General features: G+C 39.6%; 1 long non-coding RNA gene across 1 annotated transcript; it reads left to right on the forward strand.

Moving 5' to 3' along the window:
• Window positions 1-10,429: 10,429 nt before the first annotated feature.
• Window positions 10,430-19,780, forward strand: LOC311578332. The gene is made up of 4 exons (XR_014772840.1): window positions 10,430-10,555; window positions 13,503-13,539; window positions 17,436-17,533; window positions 18,723-19,780. It is a non-coding gene; the product is annotated as an uncharacterized lncRNA (long non-coding RNA).
• Window positions 19,781-23,066: the final 3,286 nt, after the last annotated feature.

Below are 23,066 nucleotides of genomic sequence, written 5' to 3' on the forward strand. Positions count from 1 at the left end.
CCTACAGTTTGTGGCACAAGCAGTGTCAATGCTCACCTTTTGGAGCACCCTCTGAGAACCCTGGGCTAGCATGGGCCCTCTGACACCACCATATGGAAGATTTCTTTAGAAAATTAATTGTAATATTTTTTTGAAAAACTTCTCTACAAGATTCCATTCACATTTACCCTAACTCCTATTTTTTAAATCCCTCCAGATTCACTCTAACCTTTCAACTATCAAACTTTGTATCATCTTTTATATATTAAATTTAATAACACACCAGTTCAAATGTATGCTGTTCATATATTTCTGAGTATAGAGTCATCCACTGTATCATGGTTGATATGCTGGGAACACAGCCTCAAAACAACAACAACAACAACAACAACAACAAGAACAACAACATTAAATTCTTCCTCTTCCAGAAGACATGGTTCCTCAATTAAGCCTCATGAAATCCTTCCTACTCCATGCCAGAAGTTTGACTACCTTGGTCTTGTAAGGCAACCACAGCTTTTGTTAATTCATGACTGCAGTGGTTCTGTAATGTGTAGAAGATATTGTTACATTCTGGCACTCTCTGATTTCTGGCTCTTAATCATTAGCACCACACTTCTGTGAAAGGTCAGTAAGAGTCGTACAGAGCCTCTGAACCTTATGAACAATAATAACAACCTGGTTGGCAATGCTTGAGTGCAATAGCGTCACTGATGTTATTGGGATAGCTGACCACACTCTGATAGGATTTAAGGTCCATCCAGCAGGAGGAAACACATGCCTTGTTCTGGGAATCTGACCAAAAATCGTGGTTGTGGAGGTCACAGACTCCAATGCTATACCTGCTTTTATTAGTGTTCTAAATAGACATAGTATCAAACTTCCCTCTAAATTTGCACCGCTCTTCCTGTATATTAGTGAAGCTTCCAAGCTTCATGAAAGAATATTTTTGTGAAGTGCATAGTGGCTAACACAAACTCATAAACAGCTGATGTGCAGAGAATAAGTGAGGTAATGGGACACATTGAAGATTCTGGCAATAGGTGATCTATGGTCAGTTCTGGCTGACTTACCATTTCTAGCCACCAGTGCCAACTCATGATCCATATGAATAAAATCTGGTGAGTCACCTTGCTCAATACTCTATTTTCAGTTTCATACATTTTTGTGAAAATTACTCAGTTCCATTTTCCTTTACACTTGAATAAAGCTTCATTGCATATATATACCACATTTTCTTTATTTTTAGATGTGCTGGTAATCTAGGCAGGTTCTACTTCTTTGTGATTTTGAACATAGCAACAATAAGCATAGATATGCAAATATCTCTGAGATAAGATAATGGGTTCTTTTGGTGTGCATCCCAAAGTGGTAGAGCTGGGTCATCATTGCTTTTTATCCTTTGGAGAAGTCTTTGTACTGATTTTTGTGTTGGCTATAATAGTTTGTACTACTATGAGCAAATAGTGAATAATATTTCCTGTCACCCCACATCATCTTCATCATTTATTGCCAGATTTCTTGGTGACAGTCATTCTTATTTGATTGAAGTGGAATCTCAAAGTAGTTGTAATTTGCATATGAGATAACTTGGATTAGTCAATGAGGATGTACATATAAATTTGTTGAATACTTATATTGACACAGTTGGCATTTGTTAATTTTTTGTTGTTGTTGTTGAAGACTTTTCAAAACACTTAGACTGTAAAAGGTAAGTAAGAACTTATGGGGAATAATTTGCTAGAGATGTGAAATTAGAAATAAATCACAAATTATTATAATCCTGAGTTGCTCCTTGCAGCACTGTAGAAAGCCTTATGGTTTGCCATAGTTTTGTGGTGGAATTGAGGTCAGTGACAATTATCCCTGGTGAATAGTCTCAGGTGATTGGAGATCTATTCATGGGTTAAGAGCCTTCTGAGAAATATTTCTCACAGGGGGTACATTTGGGGCATTGTGACAGTGTACCTGAATATGGCATTATATGCCAAACTTCCATGGTAAATTTATAATTATCCATGGAAAATCATCTGATGTTGAGAGATCAAAAAATTCCACAAATCAACCCACATATTAGCTGTGTGTGACAGTCTTGGCTCCCACTTCAGGGCCATGTTGGTAATAGCTGAACAACTGAGGTGAAGAGGCACTTATACGGGTAGGGAAAATGCTTACAAGTCATCTTCAGTGTCTAACTCATCTTGTTATAGGACTCCTTTGAAAAGAGGAGGTCTTCTTCACCATAATAAGAGGAAGGACCCAGGACTCTGCACTTAAATGCATGTTAGCAATGTTGTCTGAGCAGTGTGGACCCTGGAGGGAGCCCATGAAAGTGGGAGGTGCCCGAGGTCACCTGCAACACAGAGAGAGGCACTTTGGAAGGAAACAGTTTAAAAATTGGAGGTAGATAATTGTTCAAATATAATAAGCACAGAAATTTTGTGCTTAAAGCTGACAAAACATTTTTAAATTTTATTTTAATTTTGTTAATTTATTCAGATTACGACTCAATTGTTATCCCATCACTTGTATCCTCCCATCCCTCTCTCCCTCCCACTTTCACCCTATTCTCCTCCCCTAGGTCTATGACCAAGGGGGACCTCCTCCTCCACTATATGGTCATAGGCTCTCAAGTCTTATCATGGTAGCCTGCTTGTTCTTTCTTTGAGTGCCACCAGACCTCCCCATCAAGGGGAGGTGGTCAAATATGAAGCACCAGAGTTCATGTCAAACTTACTCCCCTCTCTCCATATAACTGTGGAGTATGTCCTGTCCATTGGGTAGATCAGAGTAAGGGTTCGATGTTTACTATTGTATTGTCCTTGATTAGTGCAATTGTTTGAGCAGACTAGGTGATATGATAGTGTACATAAGTGACCCTCAAAATTCTACCAGAGAACTCCTACAGCTGATAAACACGTTCAGCAAATTGTCTGGATACAAAATTAACTCTAAAAGTCAGTAGCCTTCCTACAGACAAATGACAAACATGTAGAGCAAGAAATTAGAAAAACTACAACCTTCATGATAGTCACAAGCAATATAAAATATCTAGGAGTAACTCTAACCAAGCAAGTGAAGGGCTTGTTCGAAAAAAACTTTAAATCTCTGAAGAAAGAGATTGAACATGACACCACAAGATGGAGGGGTCTTTCTTGTTTGTGGATCAGGATAATTAACATAGTAAAAATAGCCATTTTACCAAAAGCAATTTACAGATTCAATGCAATCCCTATCAAAATACCTACAAAATATTTTAAAGACATTGAAAGATCAATTGTCAACTTCATATCGAAAAACAAAAAACCCAGAATAGCAAAAACAAGCCTATACAATAAAAGATTCTCTGGAGGAATTTCCATATCCAGTCTCAAGCAACAGTAATTAAAACAGCATGGTACTGCCACAGCAATAGGCTGGTTGGTCAATGGAATAGAATTGAAGACCCAGAGATGAATCCACACAGATATGTTCACTTGCTTTTTGACAAAGAAGCCATCTATTCAATGGAAAAAGGATAGCATCTTCAACAAATGATGCTGGTCTAACTGGATGTCTACATATAGAAAAATGCAATTGGACCCATATTTGTCACCATGCACAAAGCTCAAATCCAAGTAGATTAAAGACCTCAACATAAAACCAGAGACACTAAATTGGTTAGAAGAAAAAGTGGGGAATAGCCTGGAACACATTGACACAGGAGACAACTTCCTGAACATAACGCCAACAGCTCAGGCCTTAAGGTCAACAATTAACAAATGGGACCTCATGAGGCTGAGAAGTTTCTGTAAAGCAGGAGACACTGTCAGCAGAACAAAGCGACAGCCTACAGACTGAGAAAAGATCTTCACCAACCCTACATCTGACAAAGGTCTAATATCCAAAATATATAAAGAACTCAAGAAATTAAACAATACCCAATAACCCAATTGAGAAATGGGGCTCAGAACTAAACAGAGAATTCTTAGCAGGAATATTGAATAGCTGAGAAACACTTAAAGAAATGCTCAACGTCTTTAGTCAACAGAGAAATGCAAATCAAAATGACTCTGAGATTCCATCTTACACCTATTAGAATGGCTAAAATAAAAAATTCAAGTGACAGCACATACTGGCGAGGATGTGGAGAAAGGAAAACTTCTTCATTGCTGATGACAATGCAAACTTGTACAACCACTTTGTAAATCAATCTGATGCTTTTTCAGAAAACTGGGAATAGGGCTTCCTCAAGACCCACTCCTTGGAATATTTCCAGAAAATCCTCCACCACACAACAAGGACACATGCTCAACCATGTTTATAGCAGCCTTATAGGACCTGGAAACAGAATAAATGTCCCTCAATTAAAGAATGGATAAAGAAACTGTGGTACATTTACACTATAGAATACTACTCAGCTATTAAAAACAGGGAATTCCCAAAATTTGTGGACAAATGAATGAGACTAGAAATGATCATAATGAGTGAGTTAATCCAGAAGCAGAAAGACTCACATGGTATATACTCACTTACAATTAGGCACTGGCCCAAAAGGCACTTCCCATGAAAGTCTTCACTTACCAGGAGATTGGGATAGATGTGAGGACATCCTACCGAGCCTCTAGGTATGAGAAATATAGGAGATGAGGAAACACAAGGACCCAGAAGTCCCTAGAAACCTATAAGAAGAACATAGTGCTGGGTGGATTGTGGCCCAGGGGAGTCTGCTTAAAGCTGACAAAACTTGAAGGCATTTGATTAAGAGAAGAATGAAGTAACTTTTAGTTGTGAGTCTTTTTATCATCATAAAAATTTGAATCTGTATGGTTGCAATGTGCCTGAACAAAGGCATGGATTTTCAAATACTTCATACTGAGAATCTTGTTCATGAGAATCTAGGCAGATGATGACTTCAAGTTTCCCTAGAGAGTTTGAGGCGACGCATAAACTCATCCATCAGGAACTTACACTTTGTGTATAACTCCAGTGTGGTGGTTTAAATATGACAACTCCCTCACCCTCCACCTCTAACACAGAGTGTCATGTGTGAAAGCTTTGTACCATTTTGGGAAATTTAGGATACTTTGGGATGTAGGATGGGTGGATACATCTAAAACTGTGAGAAAGTATAAATTTTTCCTCAATTAAGTTGTATGTTGTCAGATATTTGGTCATAGCCATGCGTAAAACAACTAATCCATGTATTCAAATTCAAATTTTAAAGTCTTTATTCAGTATAAGGAGAAGCTAAGTGCTTTGGGGTGTACCTCTTGAAAGTAGAGACACTGAATGGATGTGGAGTGTTTATAAGAGGGCAGAGATCTAGTTGCCACTTTACTTACATTTGAGGACACAGAACAAAGCTGGAAATCTGTTAACCATAGGAAGACCCTCAGAAGACCCCAATGTGCTTGTGTCCTGCTCTTGGACTTAAACATTTCAGAAATCTGAGAAATCAGTTTTGTTATTTGTAAGTCACCAATCTATGGGATTTTGTAGTTGCTCCGACATGTTGGGTTCATCTGCATCTCATCCTAGAGAAGTCTCTCCTGGAGGCCGTACATATTTCCTTTATCTGGTTGAATAAGGAGAAAAGTGTACTTTTGGGACACAGCTTGGGACTTTTAATAAATAGTAGAAGGATCAAATATCAATCATAACTTAATAATTTATGACCTCAGGGAGTTCAATAGAACTTTCTGAAAGTTGTTTTCTTCTTTGAACTGAGGATAATGAAGCTTTTCCAGGAAGTGTAGAAGAGATGGCTGAAAATGTTTTGCAGAATCATTTGCATATTCCTTGGATTGAAGCATCATTATCAACTTCTCTAGTACAACTTGAAAATATTCACCCAGTTTGAACATCAGAATTTATATACTTTCGGGAACTATACTGAGAAATCTTGAGCTAGAAACTCTAAGATATTGAATAACATAAACAAAGAAGATGAAAGGAGCTGTGGTGGTCTGGACCTGTGTGGGCTTTCTCATCACGGGTTAACAAAGGAAGAGAAAAATAAGAGACAAAGAAGCTGTGAATGTAGTTCTTTTTAAAATGTTCAAGGACATAATCTGACTTGAGCTATAAAAGACTTTGTGGTGTGTGAACAGCACAGATTACTGCTATTGTCCCAAGTTGACAGGTAAAGGCTCTAATCCTTAGAGAATCTATGTTTAACACCTGCCGACTACACAGATATTCCTTCCTAACAATACCCACCAGAATATGGTCAATCTATATTTTGCTCTCTGAACCTTAAAATACTGGCATTAAGCACAGAGTCAGAGAAATGGCCTAGAATTTCATACTGTGACAAATTCATTTCGTAGAAACAAAGACAATTTCATTTCATCCCGACAATTCTTAAAAAGTGGTTCGAAATTTTATCTCATTTAATACTTATAAAATGCTTTAAAGGTGATGATAACTTCTCTTTTACTGCCAATAAAGATATTGAAGCTCAACAATGCTAATTGTGAGTAGGCTATGCAGCAAGTAAGTTGCAAGTTCAGGACTTGGACCTAGATCTTCCATCCAGCGTGTGTCCTTCCTTTCAGCTACCCTCCTGTTCCCCCCCCCCCCCCCCCCCCCCCGAGCGCCACATGCCAGCAGCCTCAGTCAGTACATATTTAAATGACCTTCCCTGCAAGAGTCTCGGTAGTAAAACGACACGGCTTCTCAGCAGAAAGACACTTCACATAATGGCAAGTCTTACTCCCACTGGCATTTCTTTTTGCTCTGTTAACTTAGTTCTTGGGGAGAGAAAAGAAAAGGTTGCAATCAGCAATTTTGCCACAGGAATGGAACCAGTACTCTTAGCCAGCTGCGACCAAATGATCCATTATTCATGTTGCACTTGGGCCTCCTCATCCCTCACCTGCCTGAGAGGACTCGCATTTCCACACAGAGAGAGCCTGTCAGGCTAGTTCACTCTAACAAGTGCTGCTTGTTTGACTGAAGTCTGATGTAGGCAGTAAACAATTCCATCCATATATATCCATTGTTAGCTGAAGATATCTCACTGTGCCCCAAAATTGGAGAATTTCATGGTGTGATCTGACCTGTAAGCATGTTAAAAAAATTGCCAAGGTGAGGGTGGCAGCTCTCAACTCCAGCTGAGCTGGCCGAAGTGACCTTTGAAGGTGGCATACATTGGAGAAAAATAGAGCAAAGTTCCTCTCTACAGAAAAGAAAGTCCCAGGTCACAGTAAATATAAAGGCTATTCCTTCCATACCTAAAGCTGCACAGATTAACAAAATCTCTTTCATCTGAGAGGCTTGTTAGGCTCAGGCAAGAGAGAGATTTCATCAAGTATAGAGTGTTTGTAAGGTTCTGATGTAGGGCCATGCACAACTCTATCCTCTTTAATCCCTTGGCAATCATCTTCCAAAGAAGGATTTACTGTGGGCTAGCGAGGTGAAGGACTTTGATTATGGCCCACAGCTAATAGATAGAACATATAAACTTCCATTTCTAAGTCTTGTGCTCTTTCTGCAAAGGTGACCATCATGGCTTGCAGATACTTGAAAATGGGTTTTGTGGGGTTTTTTTTTTTTTTTTTGCATAAAAGCATTAACAGTTTTGTTTTTGACACTAAGATCTACTATACTGAGCATTCATAGGAGCTGTTCAGGTCAATGCTTTTAGTAATCAAGAAGAATAAGAATAAGAAATGTGATGATAAAATAAAGTTTGTTTGTTTTAAAACAGATGTGTGTAATGCCCGAGTGCTTGTATGCTTAACCCCTGCAGGTAGGCAGTTTAGGAACTCTGTCATAAGCACCCTTAGTGGTCCTAAATGTGTGGAGATGGGCCAAGCTTAGGTTGATGAAGAAAGCAATCAGAAGAGGATGGAGGAGCTTGCAATGGCCTCAGGAACGCAGAATAGGAACACAAAGAGAGAGCACTTCAACGATGGCTGGCTGAAGATACTAGCATGTCAAGGTTATTTGTAACCTCTTATATGTTTCTTCAGCCCTGAATTAATCATAAGCCCAGTTACCAAACAGCAGTATGAAAGCCCTTTCCTTACTGCCTACAAAACTTAGATGTATAACCACATGTGAGTATTTGAATTTCATTTTATGTATTTGTATATATCTATGAACATATGTATGTATGCAAACATGAATATAAACAGTCTATGATCAGCCATATATACATGTCTGTAATACTTGTACAATTGAGATGGAGAGAGTGGGAGTTTTCTCAAGCAAGACTTCTGCAATATTTCTTAGGTGCCAAGTTGAGGAATCCATTAAGTTACTGCTAAGAGATAAACGCTGAATCAAGCAGATTTAACCTTTGCTTTAATACCTCCCTTTTGGTGGCTTTGGTGGATCAAGGGCAGCCAGTCTCCTGGGACAGTTCCTATTTGAAAAGGCCTTTATGGGCCAATAGTCAGCAGCCCCTTGGAGTTTGCCTGGTTTCTCTTGTTAAAGATTAATAGTGAATCTAGAAAGGAGGTTTCAGATCCTGGGTGGATTTGCAATGCTGCCACTTGTTTTGACAAGAGCTTGGGGTAAGGTAATGTGAATATACACCAGCAGTAATTGATTTTTAGCAACACAGTAATGCTAGATAGGAACTTCTGCCACTCGTCAGATAATTGTGGGTACAGGCAAAATTCGGCTGCCTACCTTTCTAGCCATCATTGCTGAATTAATCTTCTAAGCATAATGCTGTTCTCAGTGACATATGAATGATTATATTCTCTTACAGTGTGATGATGAAGAAACGGGTGTATAGATAGCCCATGATGGCTTCTTACCCATGGAAGGGAGTTAATTAATTATCACATAAATTCTGTCATCTATTGGTTATTTATTTATCATATATATTCTACATGCATCACAGTTATTGCTGGATAAGAGTCTATCCATTTTTTTAGAAATTTGCAGTAATAAGATAGTAATCATATCACAATTATTAAGTCAAAAAGTTAGGTGCAGGTAGATGGTGAATAGGCAAAGCTGTATTTTAAATACTGATTTCACATTTGAAAATTTAAAGAGGGAATCTACACAGCACATATTATTGAAAGCATCATATGCAGTCTAAGGAGATGGTTCAGTGAACACGAGTACTTCCTGTGCAAGCACAAAGGCCTGAGTATGAATCTGCAGCACCCCCACAGAAAGCTGGTCATGGCTCTGGGAGACAGAGACAGCAGGATCAATGCAGCTCTCTGGAAGGGATCCTAGCTCTAGGTCTGAAAGACTTTCTCTTGAGGAAATAAGGCAGAGGGTGATAGAACAAGCCATCTGGTATCATCCTGACTTCTGAACACATGCATCCGTGCCCCTCCATATGCATACACCACAAAAATAGGCAAATAAAGAAATAGAATGAAAATGTCACAGTTTGACCATAATGCAACCCACAAAACAGAATCATATGCAATTTCTGTTATTTAAAAACAATTTGTTTATAGTTTTAAAGTGTTTAAGTTATTCAGAACTATTCATTGATCTCTACAGAGACACCATTGATGAGACTGTCAAAGTCAGCAACTCTTACTACAGAAAACAAAGGTGCTGTTAGTGGTTACTAATAACATGTATCAGAAGCATATAGAACAGAACAAGTTATTCACAATTATTGAGTCCCTTAAACTTTTTCTGTGGGTGCCTGACAAGGTTTCATGGCTGAGTCCAGTTCTAGACTCTGTTGTACATATTGCCAGATATTTTCTCTAATTTAATCTTTATTTTTACTTATTTATGTGCTGAACGCTTTCTTTATTTTTTGAACATTAATTCATTGGACTTCTACTGAGATTGTAATACAGTACAGTCATTGCACTAGGTTCTGGAGGCATAATATAAACTAAGATAATAATATTTTGATATTTAATTGATATTGGTAATTAATATCAACTAATAATAATATTTAAATAAATGTATTGTTTAGTGTATAGTGTTCCCATGAGTAGGAAGAATATATAAGCATATACACAGTTATAATATGGTTACTTACAGACAAAACTGTGGGCCACCAATCATGTTGGAAGGCTAGTTTGCCCAAACTTGGAGGCTGGGGACCATTCCTTACCGGAAGTAGTGATGAAATTTCTAGATGAAGCTGGATGACAATACCACGGGGGAAAATCTAAGAATGAGACACGTTTTAGAGGTAAATGCAAGCCAACATGGGCCTATTAAATAGCAGCTATAAGAATGAAGAGAACAATTCTTTTGGTGAAAGAGGGGCTGCATCAGTATCAGAGCGCTACGTGGTACCTTATACTGTAGTGTAATGGAAGTTTTGTTTTATATGTAAACATGTTTTTGTTTTAATCCCAGATGTGAGATATGGGGGGCTGCTCCAATTTGTCCACAGTGGATAACTGCCTCCTGAGAGGTCAGGTGATGTTTGTCAGCTGTGAACTTCCTCGTGCAGGGGCGTGGTCTTTGTCAGTGGGGATAAAAGCCAGACCCAGATAGAGACGGGAAGTTCCAAGAAAGAAGGATGCTGGTGCTCCCCACTTGCTGCTCCTGGTTGTTGTTGATGCAGTTTGATGAGAAGTTGGAGATATCTTGAAACAGAGATTTGACTTGCCTGAAGGAACCCGATGACACTGCACAGCAGAAGGTAGCTAAAAAGAAACTCCACCTCTTCTCCCCACTCACTTTCTTTCTCTCCTACCTGGTGTTGGGGTGTTGGAAGGGATTGGGGTGGAAAAGGGAGAAAGAGATATAAGGAACCCGAAATAAAAAACAGAATTTAAATGTAAGCGATGTGTGAAAAGCAAGAGAGAGTGGCAGTGTGCCTGATTTTACAGGAAGACATTACAGATAAGGTAACTTCTCTACTGTGGGACTGATCTGAAGTTCCCTGAAGTCAGGGGCTGTGTCTTTTTAGACTTGTGTATTATCCATTTTCCCAAGACAGCAGCAGGTGCTCAGTGAGCTTTGAATACATTTCTGATTAATGTTACTTATTAAAATGACACCTAGGTGGGTGGAACAGAGGTTAGTGAGCTAGACTGTGGGGCACATCAGTGTCAGGCTAAATTCACATGAGGATTTGCCCTGCTATTGCTGTGGTTACTACTTTGGGATGTGTTTTTTGTTAATCCATTTTTTACATCCTCTTTGTGGGTATCAGTCACCTACTGAATAGAACAGAGTCTAGCTCTTGTCTCTGCCTTTGCAGATGTTTTCACAGAGCTCAGAGACAGAGATATAAACATATTAGATCAGAGTGGTGCGAGAAACCCTTTTAGTACAGGACACTAAGAAATAAGAGTGTGACAGTGATGCCCTTTGGTGTTGGGTGACAGTGCTAAGAGCTGCCCTCTGCTTGTCTTCCAATTCCACCAATTCATCTTCTAGAGTCCCCTCCTCCCTTTATTCTAGGTCCCAAGTGACTGATCCCCAAAACTTTCTCCAGCATGGCCTTTTCCTATGGCTTCATCCATACCGATCTGATTCTCCTGTGACATCTGCACTGATGCCCTTCTGATACTTCTAAGTTGGTTTCTCAATGCCAAGCTCATCTTTTCATGAGAAATGTGCTCATGATCTGTTCCCTGTTTTGCTAACAGCTTCCTACTAAACCACATGGTATTGGTTCAAACACCCAGGGAAAACTTTGGCTCAGCATTTCCTTTCTTCATTCCTGAAGCCAAATTTTTGGATTGACCTGTGATGTGCCTCAATTCTCAGTCCTATCTGTGTTACCTTATTTTAGATCTTCCCTTTTCTCATAGGGGTACCAGATGTTAAACTGTATGATTTACAGTGTGGAGGTGGCTGGGTAGATGGCCCACCTGATAAAGTGCTTGCCATACAAAAGAACACGGACCTGAGTTCAGTTTGTAGCATCCAGATAAAAAAGCCGCACATAGCAACAGACACCTGTAATCCTAGTGTGGGGGAGGTGGGCACGAGGGGGTCCTTATGTATTGCTGACTGGTTCATTTAGCCAAATAAGCAAGGCCCACTCAGTGAGAGAGCTTTAGAAAATAAGGCAAAGAACAAAGGCAGACCATATCAGACAACACCTGTGGGCCTCCGCATATAGAGACAGTGCGAAACACTGGTGCCCAGGCTCTGCTTACAGAGGTATAGCATGGGCCATTGGGTATTTTAGAAGCACCCCCAGGTCATTCTAGCATGCACTAATGGCAAGAGTCACTAACAGTTGCACAGAAGGTTCACTTCTGCCTTCTTTAATTGACATTCTCAGTCCTACTACTCTTTCTGGGAAAGCAGAAACAAAAGCAAAGCAAAACAAAAACAAAAACAAAAATAAAAACAAAGGCACTTGCACATTCATGTGGCTCCAGAAATCCAAAGATGTAAAAACAAAACTAAAAGAGAAAGCAAATAACCACAAAAATAGAGAAGTACTAAATCCTTCTGACAACAAAACAGCTTGCTCCAGTCTGAAGGACAAATCAGTCCCTATAGCACCACAGTCTTGGCATCTGCTTAAGAAGAAATAAACACAAGATTATCCTCTCTCAGACTTGTTTTCCACTTCCAATTTCCACTCCTTCAATCAATCTCAGACAATATTGTCATTAATTTAATCTAAGAAACAGCTGTATCACTCTCTCATAAAATTCTTTCAATTCCTTTTTTAAAAAACGAGACAACTCTCATAAGTTCTTTTTCAGCTCTGTACAGTTTACCCTCTCATGCTACTAGCTACGTTTCTCTTGCATGCCCTCCTGCCTTTTAGGAACTTGACTATGCTATTTCTTCCTATTCTGCACCCTAAACTCCTCTCACCCTTAACATATCTCTTTACACACTATCTCTTGCACACAGCTTTTCATGGGCATTTCATCCTAAGTATCAAGGTATTTCTTCAGTTTATAAAATGAATCTCTTGTTAACAAAAAATGTTTCACATAATATTGTTTGACTCATAAAATTACATATTTCTCCTATTGAATATTTGGTACATACCCATTGTGTGAGCTTTGTGCTAAGGAGAAACAGAGCACTGCAGAAATGGCTTTTGACACAAAGAAAAATTTAATAAGATTTAAGGACTGCAAATAATTGGAATTATTATTTTAATGTTGATGGGAGATTTTTTTTATGTGTGGGGGATTAAATGGTTGGGAATTCATCACTCTGAGTAAGGCAAGCAGTTGCATTAGAGAATGAGCCTCTGTGTTCTAAAGAAGTGGTAATTGGAAGTGAGTGAGCAAATGAAAAAAGAAGCACCTGGTTTTGGTAAGATAAAAGGATTTCAGAAGAAGCAGGAAAGTGATTGGATTATTCTGTTGATGGGAGTTTTTAGGAAGTGAATCACCTGAAAAGGTTCAATATTGACTGTAACCACATCTTCTGTAGCAGGGATTTTACCCATTGTTCAACTGTTTCTGGCTCAGTACAAACAGTGTGGGTAAGGATTTATTACTGGCCAGATTGTGGTTTGTATGAGGTCTTTAATACCAAAACTGCCACCAGTTGAACTCCTCCTGTTGATAATGTCAGGAAAATTGTAATCCCTGGCTTAGCAGTAGTTTTTGCTTCATCTAATAATTCTAATGATGAATTCTTCCCCTTTTACTTCTTAGGACTCAGGCCTGAGGAATATGAACTCCTAAAACAAGGGTAAGAGAAGGCAGAAATTGTTGGCACCAGGTGACTCTAATTTTTTAACTGTGGCTCTGAAGAAAATCTAGTCCCCAGATTGTTGAGGCTTCTGGTTTGTTAACTAACAAACAAATAAACAAAGACAAAACCTAGAGATCCACATTTTAATTTCAGAACTCTGTTTTATTTTTATTTTTATGGTTACACTGGACTTTCTCCATGTTGCTAAAATCTACAGAAAAAAACAAAATTTCCTGTTGTTGAAAACAGTGTTGAGCCCCTCAGGTTGCGAATTCTAGGTTGAACCAAAAGCCTTATAAAGGTCTCCATAGATGGGTTTTTCTTGCTTTTATTAACTGAGCATTACAGAATATTTCATAAACACCAAATATTAAATAATATCTGAATAATGAGGTCTTCCTAAACATTACAATTTAGAGAGCTGCAGTCATGGCCATTGGATATGAATACTTGTTGTCTTTTCAATTCAGCTTATTTCTGGAAGCATCTACCATCTTTACCCAGCTGTGATTGTCCTAGGGTTGACAGATGTGTTTCTGTCTTTGATGTTTTCTACTCCAAATCAGACAATTTAAAAAAAAATTTAAGAGTGGGAAGAGAAGACTGGCAGCTGCCATGTTTTCTGATGCCAGATGCTTTTGACACATAGGGAGTGTATATAACAAAGGGTGAGAGGTAGAATTCTTTATCTCCTGTCAAATCATTTGTTCTTATTTAATTTTTTCCTTTGTATTTATGAAATTAAAGTTGCTGACCATTTTGTATCCAGTGAGGCACTGCTTTATTCCAAATTGTCAACTGTATTTCGGGTATGGCGTACACTTACTAAGACACAGCAAGGCTGCAAGCTGAGCTGATGTAAACTAAATTTGGAGTAAATGTTCTTAAAGACATTCCTTCTTATTATAAAAAGTGCTACAAGAAAGGCAGTACTGGACCCTGGGGAGTCTGCATGTTAGCATCCTTGTCAAGTGGGAGCCTAAGAGATCATAAAGGGAGTGCCTGGCAGAACAGGTATATAGGGAACTAAGTAAGTCATGGCCTGGTAGAGGGAGGAATTTAGCTCTGTATAGGAAGAGACAACAGCTATTTTTTATTCTGGACAGACATCGGGAACAAGAAGTTGAGGCTGAGCAGGTCCTGTACAGGTTGATTGTTCATTCTCAGAGGCATCGGCATGGGATTTATACTATGGTGAAAAATGGGACCCAGTAGACCCATCTTATAGTCATCTTTAGGAGAGGGGAAACATTTGGGCTATTGGCTTTATTACTGTTCTGTTGGCGTGACAAGATAACATTACCAAGGCAACTTATAGGAGAAAGCATTTGACTGCTGCTTGTTTTCAGTTTAGGAAAGTTAGTCTATGACCATCACGACAACACTGGAGCAGTAGCTGAGAGATCTCCAATATGGAGGCAGAGAGAAAGAGAGAGGAAAGGGATGGCAGAGTCTGGGCTTGATGTAGGCTTCTGAAACTGCAAAGTTCACCCCAAGAGAAACACCTCCTCTAACAAGGCCCTGCTTCCTAATCTTTCCAAAACTGTTCCACTGACTAGAGACCAAGCATTCAAACACATGAGCCTCTGAGAGGCAGTCTTATTCAAACCTTAACAGCAGGGAAACAAAACACAAGTCAAGCTGTTTGTCAGCAAAGTTTAGAGGTCACCAAAGAACGCCTTCAGTCTACCTTCAGTGTACTGGATATCTGGAAAAGTGCTCAACAACTTTAGCCATCAGGGAAATGCAAATTTAACCTGTTTTAAGATTCTATCTCACCCAGTCAGAATGAGTAGTGTCAAGAAAATAAATGGCAACAAACATGGACAAAGATATGGGGAAAAAAGGAACACATTTACTGCTGAAAGACATGTAAATGGATACCACAACTATGGAAATCAGTATGGGAAGGTCATGTATTATACTTTCAAAAAATAAACATATTTATAAAAATTAAAAATTAGAACAGCCATATGACCCAATTATACAACTTTTGGATAGATACTCAAAGGATTCTAACTCAACTTGCCGCAAACATACCTGCACATATGTGCTTGTTGCTTATAGACAATGGCGAAGGTGTGGAGCCAACCTAGTTGTTCAGCAAGAGGTTTATGCATAAAGCAAATGTGGTACAGGAACAATGCAACATTATTCAGCCACATGACTGCAGGGGAGTAGACAGAACTGGAGATCGTTATGATAAATTAACAAAGACTATTTTGTCCAATTGGAATATAGATATAATTTATATATGTGGGACATAAAAGCATACAGGGGACTATGAAAAGGAGGGAAGAGGACTAAAGGAGGGAAGGGACAAACAGGAGAGGATAATGTAATACATGAGATGTGAAAGCACAGAACTGTTTGGGTGTAGCAGAGAAGAGGCAGAAGAGGCAGTGTGTATGCCAGGAGGTGGTGAACAGCAGAATCTAATGATATATATGTACCAAAATGCTATGATGAAAGCCTATCATATACTAATGAAATATGAATAAAAGGGAACCTCATTATGGTGATTTTTGACAAAGACATTGTTGTTTTCTAGGGACTATTGGTATGATCTGCAATATATTTATATATGTATAAATATATCCATAAATATACACACATAATATACATATATTAGTACACACATATATAATATACATATACACACATATGTACAAACACATATATGCATACATAAAACTCTGCAGTAAGGGTTGCTTCCAACATCCAGTGAGATGGTTTCTACAAGCTGCTGAATGTGTTAAATTCACAGAGCAGATCTCTCACTGACCTGAACATACACAATAAAGAATCATGTGTTTTAAACATCAATAATGTCAAGGCTGTGAAATCTCAGGTTAAAGTGAACATCAAAGGAAGGTATAATTAATGGGGTTGGGAGCACAAGCAGGGGCAGCAGCAGGTAGTTGAAACAGAGAACGGAAGCTGGCAGGCAATACCATAGCTTTGTTATAAAACACACACACACACACACACACACACACACACACACACACACACACAGATGAATATGTACTGAAATACAAAAATTATACCTTGAATATTGGCTTCAGTAGTCTTAATCCCTCAGTTGCCAACGGTCTCTTTCTGTTGTTTATTCCAGCGTAATCAGTCTGACTTTCCCCAGCAATCCTATCTGAGAGTTGCTTCGCAGAAAATAAGTACTGAAAATATTTGTTGAATAAATAAATACATACTGCTTATTTTCGGAAGGTGGACTTTGGTATAATTACAGCAACTACTGAGCTAGTATTATGGGCCAGGTATTTCTTACAGTTTGATAGAATCTTAACAAAAGCTGTGTAAGGAAATTATTAATTAAAATGTACAAAGGAAAAAACAAGCATTGCATTTAGGTCATTGTCAAGAAAGTAAAAGGTCAATTGATTGTTGGACATCACTTCCTGTCCCCTAGCATCACTCTTGATATTATTTTGTATTAAAAACACCTCACCCCTGCCCCTGCCCCATCCATGAACACACACACACACACACACACACACACACACACACACACACACACACACACACGCACACGAATGACCTAAAGAGCAACCATTCTGTCTGAATGTACATAAATCAAATAAAAAACAGTGGGTGGACTTCAACTACATCAAACATCCACATTCCTTCTCTTATGCCTAGCCTCCTTTAGCACACAGTTTCCGTTCTCAGGAGGGCTGTCTCGTGGTCTGGTGTGTCAGGTGCAGCTCTAACACTGGCACCCTTAAGAAAGACTAGCGAGGAAGAACACCAGGCTATTCCTCCTACTTCTCTCAGATCCTGCTTTTAGTAGACCTGCTGTCACTTCCTCCTGACTGCCTTCGCAGAGGAATACCGCCCCATCACTTAAGCTGTTTGCTTGTTTGTTTCCCGAGGATATTGCAACCGAGAAAGGAAGATGCACACTAGAGTGGCCTTGGGAGATCTTGGTGCAGTTGAAGGACAGTTGAAATGAAGCTTAAACTTTCTACAGGCGAGTGGGCACCCCTGGAGGAAGCACAGGATGGTAGCTTAGCTTCTCTGTGGGTCCGTGCTGGACTGGAGTGGCCTTCCCAGGCCCAGTCTGCTCTGTTAACCACAACACCTTCATAGTTTGATTCTGAATCTGAAAAGGAAACAAGTTGCTATTTTCACCAATGCTTGATCGGGATTCCATGAGGTCTCTTCATTTTAACATTCCTTCCTTCCTGCTTCCCTGTTCTCCTCTCTCTTTCCCTTCTTACATTCTACTTTTGCCTGTTTTTTTTTTTCATATGAAACTATGAACCATTGTGCCGACGAGTTGCTTAACATGTTTGCAAAACTTTTTCCATTTATCTGTCTTCAACACTCATTTTTGATTATTGTGAGGAATCTTTCGCTGTTCAGATAACTTTCAAGCTTGCCATAAAACTCCCACTTAGACTATGGTAGCCACATCTTACAACATACGAAAAGCACATTGGGGTCTTAAGGTTTACTTTCAGTCATTTCTTTGTTCCTTATTCATTTCCATGTTTACAGAACCCTTCTGATATGCCAGATGTCTTCATAAGTTCAAAAGGTTTTCTAGAGTCTCTACAAAGCAAAACAGACTTGGTTGTTGTATTATAGATTTTTTTATCCATTTAGTAGAGATGCTAGCTACAAATCATGCAGCCCTCATGTATGTATTCACAGTTGGGGATTTGGGTGAGAGTCACTGAGACTGTTAGGAGAACACAAGAGGTGAACTCTCTAGGTTGGAGGGCTCCGGGAAGATTTTTAACTTAGCATGAAAGTAAAGAAACTAAGCAGCTCCACACAAACACAGGTGAAGATCACTTCTTGAGGGAAGGAGACCGTTAGCCCAGACCTACCGATCCCTCTCTGCTCCTAGATCTTCTTAGATTATGAGAGAACAAAAACAGCCACTTCAAACAAGTCACACCAGGGCGAAGTGCACTGACAATAAGCACAGATCAGTAAAATGATTTTGGGTACCATTCAGATGAGTGAAGAAAGGCAAGTATTTTGTTGGTGGAAAGGGTGTGTCTTAAATGTGAGGCAGGGCTGGGGGGAGGATTGTGAAGAAGGAGGAGTGGACCAAGGTGTGTGTGTTCCTCAGAGTAGTTTGTAATCAGGTCATCTGTGTTGGGTGGGTCAGTGAAGCATCTTTTTTATTTTTTTTCTTTTAAATGTAGACATGTGACGGTAAAGATGATGCTACTGGAAAAACAGGAGTGGTCACGTGACTCTGAAGCTTGAGCGAGGAGCCCCAAGGAGGCGAAACATTTAAGCAGGAGCCACTCCTGAATAGAATGTTTCCAGAAACTGCTTGGACTCCCTTGGGAGTGAAGGCTGGTCTCCAGCCTTGTATAACGAGAGCAAATCAGCTTTACCGTGTAATCTGCACCAGTTGTCAAACCTCTTAATGTCTTGCTTTTTTCCCCATAAACTGAAAGTTATGATAACTGCTCTTGAGAACATGACGATGACCTGAGGAGACAGTTGACAGTGACCATGCCTGTGGCTTGCATATTAAGCACCTCCCCTTTTATTGTCTCCACTCTCCTCAGATAAAAGAACATGAAATCTCTAGCAGGAACAGTTTGATCACCAAGGTACCCTTCTTAAATTAAAACCTAATAGGCTAGATGATATTTTGTCTCAACAATGTTTACAAAGTCTTGAAACTTTCTTAAAGGAAGAGTGAAGTAGATGATGCTGTTCAAGTGCACTTTAAACTTTCCGGAGGATTTACGAATGACTCAGAGCAGCTCTCTGGTTCTGGAGAAGTCTCAAGAAATCTCATTACTTTTGCTGGGGCATCAGAAAAAGGGTGGATTGAGCTGGAGAGCAATGGGAGACTCTGTGGTGGAGGTAAACCACATGAGGAACTTCTTCAGAAGGAACATTTATAAAGACTTCCCAAAGTCAGCTTCCTTTTCATTGTCCCAGCATCTCAGTGACAACAAACTAGTTAACATAGGGTTGGTTCCAAAGCCAGAGTCTCCTTCTTCGCTCATATCCTATTATTTTTGACTTGTTAGGTAGCCATGTCTACACTGGTAGCAGTCTACTACCTTGAACCCATTTATGAAATCTTTTTTTTTTACTTTAAAAAAGTTTTAATATAATGTATTCAGCTAACATCCAAGTTGTTATCCTCTCACTTGTATCTTCCCATCCCCACTTCTACCTTATTGCCTTCCCCTAGACCTCTGACAGATGGGAATCTCCTTCCCCACTATATGACCACAGTCTATCAGTCATCAGGATAACCTGCATCTCCATCCTCTGTATGCCTTCCAGGCCTCCACATCAAGGGGAAGTGATCAAATTGGGGCACCAGAGTTCATGGCAGAGGCAGTCCCAGATCCTTCTACACCCATGAAGAATGAGCTGTCCATTGGCTATATGTGAACATGCATTGTCCTTGGTTGGTTCAACAATTTGTGCAAGCCCTCCTGGAACCAGTCCACAGACCCTGGATGATCTCCTTGTGGGGCTCCTGAACCTTCTGGGTCCTTCCATACCCTCACTTTTCCAAACCACTCTCAGCATTCCTGTCAGAGTCCAGCAGTGAGTCCCAGCATCAAATCTTGTGAACAGCCAGCTTAAAGAAAAACAAGAGAATGTTCTGTATAAATGATGTACTGCCTCTGCTTTGCTAAGCCACATTTTTAAACATTTGGAAGCAGTAAAAGAGGAATTATTTCCAACAGGACAGAACTGATTATTCTAGGGAATTCAAACAGGTTGTAAAAACTGCTGGGATGTGCTTCCAAGAAGAGCAATCTAAGTGATAATGAGAGATTGTTCTATGAAGGAGGGATGATTAGGGCATTTCAGCGACAAAACCGCTCATGGCCACGGCAATGCTTTCTTAATTGAAACAAGGCTATCCTCAAATGGCTTCCTTTCATTCTCTATCTCAAAGAATGTTACATAACTCAATGTTTATTACAGAAATTACGTTCTGTCTGTAGAGTGCAAAGTAAGTAACAAGTAGTGAGCAGGAGAGGCAGAATTTTCACTTCATAAAGAATTGAGACCCACTTGTATCGCTAAAGATTCTACCCAGTTCTAGTGGTCCATGGGCAGTCAAAATAAAACATACTTGAAAGAGAAGAAACAAAGAGACATCAGGGCCATGAAACATTGCTCAAGAAACTACCTGGGCTGGCAGAGACAAATTGCCTGCCTTCTGCCAAGGAAAGTAGTAGTTGTTTGCCATACACCCTGGAAAGTATAGGAACTGAACTACAGAAGATAGAGATCAGGGATTGGTAAAGCTATGATTGATGGTGATTGGAGCTTAGCATAGGGAAAGAATACTAGCCTGTACTGTAGTATTCATAGGTTCCATAAATCTTACTTTAAATTGTGGTATATCATTTATACATTCTTGAAACAAACAGAGAGATAATTTATATCATGCCTTTAATGCACAGAGATACTCTGTAGGGAAAGAACAAGAGCCTGGCTCCAATGCTGGGTTGCTTCTCCCTGCTTGGTTTTACACTTGAGCTTGAGAAGTGAGGCTAACGTAACTCATCTGGTGTCAGTGTTCCAATGTATCTCTAGGACGCATATGTCAGATTTTTTTTCTAGATTGGCCATGAAACCTAAAATATATTGGCTATTACAGCTAACTTTAGCATCAAAAGGTCGGAAAATAGTAAAGTGGTACTCAAAACATGACCTGTGAACAGATGTGTATGAGAAAAACACAGAGATAGAAAGAAAAGAGTTAGAAACACTTAGAGAAAAGCAGTGATGACAAGATGTGTGTCAAGAAGTCATAGGAAGGAAGAGCATGCATCATTCATAAAGGTATACAAGTTTAGAAACACAAAGAAACTAAGAAACAAAGCCCTGGTACTTGATCACAGATTATCAAACAACCAAGTGGTATTTACATGACCCTGGGAAAGCAACCACTGTCTCTGACCTTCATCATCCTGCACAGCTCAGGGGCTTCAGAAAAGCTTAGCTTCCAGAGAGGTTGTACTTATTGAATGAGACAAGGCATTCAAAGCATCTGCTCCTCAAAACACTATTTTTTTCTAATTCTTTGGCTTGTGTTTTTAAAGCCCATTTTATCATCATGGGAACTAACTAGCTTAGAATGACCCTGGATCTACCCATCAGGCCATTGAGAAGAAACTCAAGTTGTCAGTTTTGGATTTCTGCTGTCCTTCCTAAGGATTCTGACAGAGATCTGCTGACTGTAGTAACATCTCATTAAGGCAGCTTTCTATCACAGAAGCCAGCCCATACTCATGAACTTCTCTTTAACTTTTCTATTAGCTTATTAATGGGATTGGGGAGATGGATATCATTTAATAAGACATTTCTATGTCTCTGTGTAAAGCCTGACATTCATAAATTAAAGAGGTCATTCATTTGCATCCAGCTGAGGAGGCCACATGTCTGGCTCTGACGAGATGATTTGTAATCATAAGTCTTTCATTGCTGTTACATCTGGTAAGTGATGGGAAGTGAAAAGGAGGCCCTGAGCTAATGGGAGGAGACAGAGACAGGAGAGAAAACAGGGGAGGGGCAAGTCTGTGATAACAAAAAAAAATGCTTGCAAAGCTCTGACTCTGATAAAGGCAGACTGATGAAATGCACGGTGATAGTGTTAGCCTGAATCTTGGAGGAAGGATGGACAGGAAACTGATGTTTTAAGAGGAACACTTATTTGAATTAAAGACTTTGCGGGGGGGGGGGTGATTGTCAGAATAGGAAGTGTTAAAATGAACTTAAGAACATGAGGTGTCTTCCTGCGTTCTGTCTCCCTGTGATACATGGGGTACTGAATTCAAAGAACTTCATGGAAGATGGGGACTAGTAATGCAAGCATATTAGGCTATGAACCAAGAGCTGCAATGTTCTAATAATGGTCTAAGGGCATTTTTATAAGACCCAAACCTTGTTGAGGAAGTCAGGAAATGTATCACAAAGGATGCACTTGTTTTCAGCCAGTTCACTAGAGAAAACAGAAGAGAGTGAAGACAGGGCTGGGGAAGGAGTTGTATGATTTCAAATTAGACCAAATAACTTAATCTCTAGAGGCTTGAACCCTAAACTGGATGGTCTCCTACTCATGTGACCACCTCCTAGAGATTTCTGAAGGACATGTCACTGAAAGAGCTACCTGAGTCAGGAAGCTCATGAAAGTCCTTAGCAGACAATGTGAGCAGAAGCTGACCGATGAGTCCCCCAGTACTATAAACTGGAATTGGATGGACCCTACAAAATGTCTGCTATAGTCATATTTGAAGTGATCCAATTGCTACATTGTTTTGGAGGATGTTTTAGCAAGGCACCAAGAAACAAAGGCTTGTGCAGAAGCCCAAAAGAGCTAGCAGGATTGGTCAGCTTTAATAGAGCAGCCCCATTGGGTAGAGGTGAGATGGGATTATGGGCAGTGCAGTAGCACAGTGACTATTACACAGATTGGAGTCTAGAATCCTACTGCTGCTTCTCAGTTATGTGACTCTCAGCACCTGATTTCTGTATGCTTCAAAGTCCTTCTC

This window comes from Acomys minous (assembly GCF_964271855.1).
Source record: "Acomys minous genome assembly, chromosome: 12".
NCBI lineage: Eukaryota > Metazoa > Chordata > Mammalia > Rodentia > Muridae > Acomys > Acomys minous.